Source organism: Pristiophorus japonicus, chromosome 2 (genome assembly GCF_044704955.1).
Source record: "Pristiophorus japonicus isolate sPriJap1 chromosome 2, sPriJap1.hap1, whole genome shotgun sequence".
Lineage (NCBI taxonomy): Eukaryota > Metazoa > Chordata > Chondrichthyes > Pristiophoridae > Pristiophorus > Pristiophorus japonicus.
Window position 1 is genome coordinate 168,463,001 of NC_091978.1, and position 12,143 is coordinate 168,475,143.

The window sequence follows — 12,143 nt, forward strand, 5'->3', positions numbered from 1 at the left end:
TTCCTCAGATTAGGAGACCAAAACTGAACACAATATTCCAGGTGAGGCCTCACTAAGGCCCTGTACAACTGTCGTAAGACCTCCCTGCTTCTATACTCAAATCGCCTAGCTATGAAGGCCAACATACCATTTGCCTTCTTCACCACCTGTTGTACCTGCATGCCAACTTTCAATGACTGATGAACCATGACTCTCAGGTCTCATTGCACCTCCACTTTTCCTAATCTGCCGCCATTCAGATAATATTCTGCCTTCGTGTTTTTGCTCCCAAAATGGATTACCTCACATTTATCCACATTATACTGCATCTGCCATGCATGTGCCTACTCACCTAACCTGTCCAATTCACCCTGCAGCCTCTTAGCATCCCCCTCACAGCTCACACCGCCACCCAGTTTAGTGTCATCTGCAAACTTGGAGATATTACACTCAATTCCTTCATCAAATCGTTAATGTATATTGTAAATAGCTGGGGTCCCAGCACTGAGCCCTGTGGCACTCCACTAGTCACTGCCTGCCATTCTGAAAAGGACCCGTTTATCCCGACTCTCTGCTTCCTGTCTGCCAACCAGTTCTCTATTCGCGTCATTACATTACCCCCAATACCATGCGCTTTGACTTTGCACACCAATCTCTTGTGCGGGACCTTGTCAAAAGCCTTTTGAAAGTCCAAATACACCACATCCACTGGTTCTCCCTTGTCCACTCCTCTAGTTACATCCTCAAAAAATTCCAGAAGATTCGTTAAGCATGATTTTCCTTTCATAAATTCATGCTGACTTGGACCGATCCTGTCACTGCTTTCCAAATGTGCTGCTATTTCATCCTTAATGATTAATTCCAACATTTTCCCCACTACTGATGTCAGGCTAACCGGTCTATAATTACACGTTTTCTCTCCCCCTCCTTTTTTAAACATTGCATGTCCTTTCATGACATGAGCATCGCTCACACCGGAGATTAGTATAACCTTACCATGCTGTGGCATCGGATCTGCATCAACCGTTGTGGTTGCATGGTGGCGGGCACCCACCAATGCCAACGCACACTCCTCCAGCCTGCTCAATTCGACCACCTCTGCTGCTCCCCTCCCATCGCTCTCATGCTTGCTGCCTTGGATGCTTTTTTCTTCTGCACAAAGAAACGTTGCAGCCTTTAGCCCTTTTGCTGATGCCCTCCCACACACACTCCCACACACACAAACATCCGGTGCATAACCTTTTTGGCATTGGACAGGAGGGAGAAAATACATTTGTACTCACTCTTGCTGCCGCCAACAAATCATTCTGCTGTTTCCGGCATTGGTCCCCATCCCACTCAACTTTGCCCATTGTGGACACAATTTCCCCCATCTCCCTCCAAGTGTGTCGGTATTGGGGTGGTGGAGGCTTGCCACGACCATCCCGGGTGAGGTCTTTGTACCTGCGCTCCACCTCCATCACTAGCTCTTCCAATTCTTCCTCATTAAACCAGGGAGCTCTGGGCCTGGTTTTACCAGTCTTCATTGCTGGTTTCTGATCATTCATCCTCAATGATGAAACGAATGGCTGCTCAACAGTTTGTGTGTCTCAATTTCCCTGACTGCCCCCTCTGCAACCTCCAACTCTCTCCTCTCCAACCTCCAACTCTCTCCTCTCCCCTCTCACACTCACAGGTGGAATAAAGTGGTGTGCATTTATGCGCATGCGCAGTGTGGAAGAAAATGATCTAAGCCCTATTTTTAAGGAAAGGGTTAAGTTCACTTCTTGCTGAGTTAATTAAATTAGTGGAGCTAGAAAAGAAAACACCCAAACCTCTCAGATCTTGGAACAAAGAATGTTGTAAATACATGACTGTCTAGTGTTTACATGAGTTTCCAGATACCCTGCTTATCAGAATACGGACAGGGAGAAACTATGCAAGGACAAGATAAAAGTCTGCCTCCTGAAATGACCTTTGTATTTACAGGATGTATGATTAATGCTCATATGAGGTGTTTTAGATAAAGTTCTTGCTTTGATTGCATTTACAAGAATGTATGATTAATGTACTTGTGTGGTATGTTTTAGATTCCTGTTTCAACTGTATAAAGATAGAGCGGGTGTTCTTGTAAAAGTCAGAGTTTTGCCTCAGTGCGGACTGAGCGGACTCTCCGAGATATCTCGCTTGTAAATAAAATTCTCTCGAAGCACAATTCTGAAAGTCTCCGCCTGAGTTAATTTAAGCTAAAATTTCCTCGACAGATTCTGGCGCAGTCAGGCAGGATCTCTAAAAAAAAACGAGATCCAAAAGAACTAAATTTAACTTTTAAAGAGAAAAGAGGAATTTTAAGGACCTTCCTAGCTGAAAGGAGGAAGATGCCTAGGCCGTCCTAGCTGAAAGGGAGACGAGCCGCCGAGATCCCCTGGAGGGGGTGAGGCATTTAAGGTAGCTACCGTAAAGAAGCTAAAGTAACAAAAAGGCAAAAGGAGACCCCGAGCTGAGCAGAAGTGAGCGCTTTGTAAATTACTGTATATTTTGTAGGATTGTCCTAACTCTCATTTCAGAAAAGATCGCAAGACGTTGCACCCGGAAGAATGGGAAACGGCTCTAGTCGAGCAGGGCGCTCGCGCCCAGCTCCTAGAAAAGGAAAGAAAGACGACCTCTCAACTGAAAGAATGAAAGTACATCCTAAGACCGAGAAAAGAATCCGTAAGGTAGTAAAGCAACGAGAGAAGGTAGGAGATCCCATTGTGCCGCCCGGCTCGCCGGCGGACACTGTAATTAAGGAAACAGGAGATGACAGATATGCGGTAACGTTTAGCAGCAATTTGTACGGCTGGTCTGATGGGGATTGGCCACATGGAGGAAGTTTTAAGTTATCTTTGATTGAGGAATGGAGAAAAACAACCAAGGAAGGAGGGGGAGACCCCACTTGGGCTAGGGACTATATGGAAAACTGTTTTAAAAAATGGACAAAGGTTGCTAAAAGGCATCAACCCCCTAAAAATAAATCAGAAGAAAAAGAAAGAGGGGAGAGTGAAAAACCTCCCTCTTATAGTCCTCCGGGTTTTCCTATCCCCTCAGCACCAGCAGTAGGACTCTATCCCCGTATAGAACCCCCAAAACAAGATAGCTGGCAGGAACTTATAGAAATAATCGCTGCCCATAGAAATCAAGCTCCGAGGGAACTAGCAGCCCCTCCGGATCAGCCACCTAATGACGGGGCCGGTGGAGTAAACCCGGAAGCATCGGGGGCAGGGGAAGCTAGACCTATAGAGCACGGAGAAGTAAGTCGAGACCAGGAAGAAAGAAATCCCTATCCAACAAGGCTGCAAACGGCCAGAGAACGAGAAGGAGAACAGGCACAGGCCGATTCTACTGTATAACTGCCTAGGGTAATGATAGGAACTACGGCAGTCTTAAAACCATGGTCCCCTGGAGAAGCCAGAGATATGATCTCGGCCATCCCAAATCCGGTAAGGAAACCGGTAGCATTTCACAACTGGCTTGAGCAAACATGTACAATTTACAATGCACTCCCAGGAGATGTTAAATTATTATTGCAAGCGGCCTATGGATCTTCCTGGCAGGGGGTAAAAGATATGTTCCCCATCCCAACAGGGGAAAATGGGGACTGGAGAGTTAATGATGACTTGCTTGATGCCGGCAATGAGTCATTAACCCATTGGCTGAAACACCGAGGAAAGAACGCAATTCTGCAAGGGGCTAAAAAGCATGGGGATATAGGGGAAGTCACCCGCTGCTTGCAGAAAGCAGAAGAATCAATAATAGATTTTGCAGGCAGATGGAAAAATAGTTGGGACGAACATGCAGGAATACCGATGGAGCAAAACGAACCTTTGGCAGTACAAACCTTGTTAAATTGTATGTTGCCGCAACACGCAAGAACATACAAAATAAAGGTTTTGGACTGGCAAGGAAAAGGTTGGAAAGAGACAATTACAGTACTAGCCAATATGGATAGGGAGGGACTATTCCCCTATAAAGACAACAAGGCTAAAATAACAGGTCAATACTATCAACAAAAGGGAAGAGGACAAGCACAGAATAATAGAGGAGGGTTTGGGGGACGAGGACGGGGAAGAGGAAGAGGACAGTGGCCCCAACGCGATCGCTCCCAAGATGAGTGTAGAAATTGCGGAAGGAAAGGGCATTGGGCTCGAGATTGCAGATGCCCACCGAAACAGCTTGGAGGGTTACAAAGGGATTTCCCCGAACCTCCACCTTCATTGGCCCCTCAGTTTTCATTCTCTAACCCCAACCCGCATCAATCAGCATAGGGATGCTCCGGAGGCTTAGTGGTACAAGCGGCAGCCCTCCGCTTATCAGCAGACATAGAAGAAAATCCTTTAGCAATAGTGAAAGTGGGAAACACTTATGTGAAGTTCCTGGTGGATACCGGTGCTACTATGTCTTCTGTACCACCCTCTGTGGGACTATCTGTAAGCAACACCACCGTCTTAAGTTTGGGCGTGGCCGGTATCCCCATGAAAGAATTTTTATCTGAACCTACCAAATTGATAGTTGAAGGACAAGAAGTTAATAATGAGACTTCGATAGTCTCTAAAACAACACCTCTCCCTTTATTAGGAAGACAGACTTTGTGCAAACTAGGAGCCACAATTTATTGCACAAAGGAAGGGATGTTCATGGAGCTCCCTCCATATAAAATCCATCAGTTCTTTAAGGGGATTGAAGAAGAGAAAAGGGAAGATAACAAAGAAAAGGCTGCCCTCTATTGTTGGCAAATTTAAAAGCTAAAATCGACCCTAACACTGAAGAATTGATGTATATAATTTTGACAAGCTTTGAGGCAGTTCAGCTTCACTGTACAGCCTGGTACACTCGACAAAAAGCTGAAACTTACCAATGTCTGGTACAATCCTTTTTAAAAAAAGAAGAAATAGTAGAAGCTACGCCCCGCATTTATTTTGGACCTGAAGGATTGGGGGTAGCCATGGATTTGACACCTTTACAGCAGCAGCGGTATAGAGAAGAAAACTCAACACCCCATCTGACATTGGCTGTAAAACCGCCAGCGAAACCTAAAGATATGGGTCCGATGATTGTAGGAATAGAAAAAGAAAAGCAGCAACAAGGCTATCAACCTTGGGCAGTAATAGGATTGCAGAATGTTCAGATAGAATTTATCACCCGCACCAGGGGGATTCTCCAGTGGAAAGGTAAAAATCATGCCTCCACTTTTGAAAAACAGCAACCCCCGGAACAACCAAGCCTTAAGCTGCCAATGGCATTGAATCAAGTATCTTCTGAACTTTGGGCAAAGCATAAGAATCATGTTGGGCAAGTACATTCTGCAGTACCCCATCGGGTACAATTGATAAAGAATGCCGTGTTACCAAGCATTAGGCAGTACAGACTGCCTCCAGAGGCAGAAAATGGGATAGAGCCAGTCATTTCTGCATTGTTGGAACAAGGAGTTCTAGAAAAGAAACAGAGCCCGTGTAACACTCCGATACTGCCCATACTAAAGGTTAATAAGCCGAATGAGTGGAGATTTGTGCAAGATCTGAGAGCTATTAATAAGATAGTAGTCCCTATCACCCCTGTGGTACCGGATACTATCTGCTATACCACCAACAGCAACTGTCTTTACTGTGATAGACCTGTGTTCAGCCTTTTTCTCCATCCCATTAAATCAAGAGAGTCAGTATCTGTTTGCTTTCACCCACAAGAAGCAGCAGTACACATGGACCAGGTTGCCCCAAGGATACACCGAAAGCCCCGCAGTATATGTGGCAGCAGTAAAAAGAGACCTCGAAGACTGTTCATTATCAGACCAGTCTGTACTGTTGCAGTATGCGGACGATTTGCTTGTGGCTTCCAGCCACGGATACAGGTGCATGCAAGATTCCCTGAAACTGTTACAGCACCTATGTGAAAGAGGGCACCGAGTGTCGTTACAAAAGTTACAATTTTGTCAGACTCAAGTCCAGTACCTGGGTTTTCACATATCTCAAGGGCAGAGGCAGCTAGGACCAGAAAGAATTCAGACAATTCAAAGTGCCACGATACCAAAAACAAAGAAGGATATTTTGTCATTTTTGGGGATGGTTGGGTACTGTAGACAATGGATCCCCGATTATCGAGAATGGGATGCGGTCCTAAGATCAGCTGCCCTAAATGATGCCCCACCCAAGGTGGAGTGGACCCCAGAGAGAGAGGAGGCATTTAAACAGTTGTCGAAATCTCGACCTCCGAAAAGAATGACTCCGACACTTACAGCTCCGGTAGAAGTTTCCTTTTTAATTTACTTGCTCGCAAGGGGTAGGTTTCACTCAGTCAAGGGCTAATTGAACACCTCCGAAATGGTTCAGTTTAACAAGATATTTATACAGTAAAACCAAAGTTCTGGCCTCTCCCTGTGTATTGCTCTGTCTCACAGTCAGTGAATACAGATAAAGAGTTAATTACTATATCCTGGTCCTGACATGGTGTCCAGATATTTCCTTTTGTCAGGGTTATCAGAAAGCCAAATGGCCATTACTCCATGAGTCATAGGTAATGGGCTATCACCTGTCTTGTATTGTGTCAGGATTGTTTCAATTTCCTGGTCAGTTTATCTGTTTGCATCAAATGGATGAGGTCTCGGAAAGAGATAATGGCTAGAAGATAAGGGTGGGGTGACATGGAACTCCTGTAGTGTAGACAATAGGAGAGCACCATGGGGGGGTTACTTGTCTCAGCATGACTTGTCTCCTAGCTGTCTGATGGCCATCAGCCATCTCACAGCAGGTTTAGCTGTTTATTTTAATCAAAAGGCACACAAATACCGTATGGTATCAGCTTAGATAAAAATACTTTCCACACAGTTAAAGAAAGCCATTACTAATGCTCCGGCATTGGGACTTCCGAATTATGGAAAACCTTTTCAGATGTATGTGAATGAGAAAGAAGGATTTGCAACAGCAGTACTAACCCAAGAACATGGTGGGGGAAATAGACCAGTTGCTTATTATTCGGTTTTGCTGCCTCCAGTAGTAAGGGGAATGCCAGCATGTCTACGTGCTGTAGCTGCTACCGCGGTCATGGTGGAGAAGTCGGTATTGTTTTGGACTATCCATGTACTGTCATTACAGCCCATGCTGTGTTATTACTTTTGAATTCAGCCGCCACACAACACTTTACAGCGTCTAGAAGAACAGGTTATGAAGTATTACTGCTGTCACACCCTAACTATACCTTTTGACGCACACCGGTAGTAAACCCAGCCACCTTTCTCCCTACTAAAGAAGTAGAGGATCCAGACCAGCATGATTGTCTGTTAACAGTGGAAATAGCCACCTTACCAAGACCCGATTTGCTCACAGAGCCCATGGACAATCCTGATCTTATTCTCTATACGGATGGATCATCGTACAGACCGTCGGATGATTTGCTTTTGGCAGGCTATGCTATTGTAAACCCTCACGAAACTGTTGAAGCATTTGCCCTGCCTCCCGGAATCTCGGCTCAGGCTGCTGAATTGTTTGCCCTCACTAGAGCTTGTATAATAGCTAAAGATCAAACTGCTAATATCTGTACTGATTCTAGATATGCATTCGGTGTGGTCCATGATTTTGGACAACTGTGGAAAAATAGAGGCTTTATCACCTCTGGTGGAAAGCATATTAAGCACTCTCAACTGGTGCTTAATCTATTAGACGCCATTCAGTTGCCAAGTAAGGTAGCCGTTATCAAATGTGCAGCTCTTACAACCGGTGAGGATGAAGTATCAGTAGGAAATAGGAGGGCTGACGAGGCAGCCAAACAGGCCGCTTTGGCACAGGCAGACTGCCTTCAAGCAGTCTCAGTCTCCCCTCCACAGATGCTTGACATCCAACAACTTAAAACAGCCCAACAACAATTTACTATACAAGAAAGAAGGACTTGGGAATACCAAGGTTGTTTTCTCAAAAACAACATTTGATGTCACCCTGATGGGCGAACTGTTTGCCCTACGTCTCTATTTTTGCCCCTGTCTCGCCTAGCACACGGTCAGGCTCACATGGGCAAAGGAGGGATGATACATGCTATTAATGCACAGTGGTATGCACCAGGAATAACAGTAGTAATTGAAAAAGTTGCTAGAACATGCCAAATTTGTCAACAAAATAACAGAGGTAAAACACCTGCTGAATATGATCATCTACCCCAACCAAGTATGCCCTTTGAAAATTTGCAAATTGATTTTGTTCACATGCCTCCAGTATCAGGTCTCAAGTATCTATTAGTCATAGTAGATATGTTCACAAGGTGGGTAGAAGCGTACGCCACTAGGAGAGACGATGCCCGAACAGTAGTAAAAATTCTATTTAAAGAAATAGTACCAAGATATGGGATACCTATGGGAATCAACAGTGACAGGGGAACACACTTCACAGGAAAAATAGTGAAAAATCTTGCAGAAGCATTAGGATTCCAGTGGAAGTTACATATACCATATCAACCACAGTCCTCGGGAATTGTAGAGAGAGTAAATGGGATAATAAAATCTACCCTCACCAAGGTATGTCAGGAGACAGGACTAAAATGGCCAGATGCCTTACCATTGGTACTGTATACAATGAGAAACCAAAAAAAACGAAACACTGATTTGACACCACATGGGAAGACCAATGCCTACCGGCGTAAAACCACCATTGGTGGCTGAAGAAATAGCATTAATTTGGAATGATGAAAAATCACTAAAGTATGCTCAAGCCATGTGTGAAATAGCGAGGAGTCTGCACGAACAAATAAAGCAGACACAGGTGCCCCTGTCAGAAGGAAATATGCACCCTTTCAGGCCTGGAGATCAAGTGTTAGTAAAAACATTAAATAAAGAATCCTTTTCTCCTAGGTGGAAAGGACCGTATCAGATAATTCTCACAACACGAACTGCTTTGAAGTTGGAAAAACACCCGAACTGGGTGCATGCAACCCGCTGTAAATATTATTTCCCCGACGAATCACAGCCGAAAGAAAAGGCATTGAACCAGGATGAGCTACGGTCGCCCGACTAAGAAAACAGCCATCTTCTCGCTAAAGAACTGTATCTGCCCTTATTTTGTGTTCACTCCCAATTGTGTATTGTGGACTTAAAAGTATCTATAGTTACTCAAAAATCCAGGGACGAATGTCAGAACTCATTTGTGCACCAGCCTGGGCATTTATTATTTTGGTTACGGTTACTATCGCGCTTGCGTGTTAGTATTGTAACGAATTAGTTCAAGAGTGTTATAGAAATAAGCAGAAAAGAGAAGATGAGGTGGGACTTTTGGAAAAACTATAAATGGACATTGGGCGTTCTGATCATTTTAGCAGTAAGGAGAGTCAGACAGGAGGAAGAATTACTTGAAGAAGGAAAAGTATGGAAGGGAGATGTAAAGTGGGAGAAAATTGATAAGGCAACGCAGCAAGGTAACTTTACATGCCCAGAGGGAAAAAATTGTAAGATAGGGAACTTCACAGTGATGTGTAAAGCTTGCGGAGTAGGAATAGATCAGCGATCAGGAGAAGTGAAAGTGACCAGTGAGGAAGGATTTAATATATCCCTGAACTGGAAGGTGGATATGACTTGCCTGACCAGCACGGACCAGGGTGAGAGTCGGGAGACCAATGGAACATTGTGTGGACCGGAAGAGAATTGCTACTTTGAATTAGGAAACAGAGAATGGGTAAAGTGTATGAACCTCACGAAAATAATAAATGGAATAACCTATACTAAACAATGGACCCATAATAAAAATAAGCATTCCCCGCGAGATCCGGGACACCTGAAATGAATATTGACCACCTGCATCCCAGTGGTAAAGTCCCCAGGCGTATTAAATTTAACAATACAAATTAAATATCCCCCGAAGGAGAAAGGCGGTTGCAACACAACCAGTGTTGAGGGATCTTTTAGAAAAGAAAGGCCCCCGAAAAGGAAACGGGATGTGTTAGAGACTGTGTTAGGTGGAGTGGGAGCAGGAATAGGAGCATTGAACTCCATGGATATCAAAACCCTACAAAATAAAATCCAGGTCATCGGAGGACTGGTAGGGGAAGGCATAAAAATAAGAAATGCCTTTGATGAAGGATTACAGCAATTGCAGGTATCAGGTTACATCACAGACGTAATGACTTGGGAGCAGAACGAAAGGATAGAAAAGGAAATAGAGAACCTGATGAAGGAACAACAGGGAGTAAACAGGTACACCCATTGCATGTTTAAAGAAACGATCAGACAGCTATTGAGAGCCGAGCTAGAAAGGAAAATATTATCCTTCCATGCTGACATGTGGGAAGGGTTGCTGAAAATCAATCAGAAGGATAGGCTTCTTAATTTGACCATTAGACCCCAAGAAAGATATACCAGTTGTGATTCAAAGGGATGTAACATAACTATGGAAATAGTAAATAAGACGAGACAAGAAATTTGGTGTCAGTTCCAAGTAATGCCCCAGTTATTTGGACAGAACTTTTGGTACCCAGAGTTTAAAGGAGATTGGGTTGATGAAAAGAATTTGACACATCACCATAGGGGATGTGCTAGGTGGCTATTCGGAATGGTATGTCCTTATCAAACTGCCATATACGAACCATGCTCACTACAGCACTCCATTGGAGTATGTAAGTGGGAACTGAAGCCAACAAATGACACTGATATTACGGAAATTGGACAGAATGAGATCTGTATGACAGGAAATAAACCTGTCTATCTGGATGGAATTCTGTATAGGCCCCCCATTAATAAATGCGTGAAAGGAGTCTACACCGTGTATGACCCTGAAGAAAAAAGAACTTATACCTTTGGGCAATGGCAAAATGTAGAAAAATATCTGTCTGTGCACAAGATTGAACCCTTACCCCCTGTAATTAATTTGACTAGACTGCACAATTTGATACGTAATGACAAGCAAATTGAGGAAGCTCTGTCAAAACGAGGCAGAGACATCCACCAATTTAGAGTCGAAATGAGTTACAAGAAGGGGCAACTAGTAAGAATCGCAGATGAAGTTACCTCTTTGACAGTACACCACTGGTGGGATGTGTTTTTCGGATGGTCCCCAAAAGCTTCCGCAGTACTGAAGCTAGCTGTACACCCCATAATAATCATGGGTGTAGTGATGCTTACGTTATTAATAATCATTTGTGGAATATGGATAAAGTTGAAAAAATTAATTAGTCAAGTAATGAGCCTGGTATCCCAAGTAGAAAGGAAAAGTGTGTCCATAAAAGGAAGGTTAAATCGCATAGAGGGAAAAGTAGATGATTACAATGAAGAGGAATGTCTTAAAATGCGACCCTACCCTGAGGGGTATGAACCCCCTTTTGAACAAGAAAAGAATATATAAGAAACTGTGTTGATCTAGTAAATGATCAACAAGGAGGGAATTGTGGAAGAAAATGATCTAAGCCCTATTTTTAAGGAAAGGGTTAAGTTCACTTCTTGCTGAGTTAATTAAATTAGTGGAGCTAGAAAAGAAAACATCCAAACCTCTCAGATCTTGGAACAAAGAATGTTGTAAATACATGACTGTCTAGTGTTTACATGAGTTTTCAGATAGCCTGCTTATCAGAATACAGACAGGGAGAAACTATGCAAGGACAAGATAAAAGTCTGCCTCCTGAAATGACCTTTGTATTTACAGGATATATGATTAATGCTCATATGAAGTGTTTTAGATAAAGTTCTTGCTTTGATTGCATTTACAAGAATGTATGATTAATGTACTTGTGTGGTGTGTTTTAGATTCCTGTTTCAACTGTATAAAGGTAGAGCGGGTTTTCTTGTAAAAGTCAGAGTTTTGCCTCAGTGCGGACTGAGCGGACTCTCCGAGATATCTCGCTTGTAAATAAAATTCTCTCGAAGCACGACTCTGAAAGCCTCCGCCTGAGTTAATTTAAGCTAAACTTTCCTCGACACGCAGTACAACAATCAGCCTCAAATGGCCCCGAAATGTCGACACGTCGGAAGACAAAAACTACAACCAAAAAAAAATTGCGAAGTCTCGCGCATGCGCATTGGAGGCCCTGCGAAGATTCCCGAGTGGAGAGGACTCCAACAACCGCACACTGATGACGCGGCCACTCACTCCCACTCCCGCCCAGTGACTGCCGCTGACGCTGATGCTGCCGCCCACACAACAGAGCTGAAAGTGGCTCCCGATGGGACCCAGCGGCAGCAGGCGGCA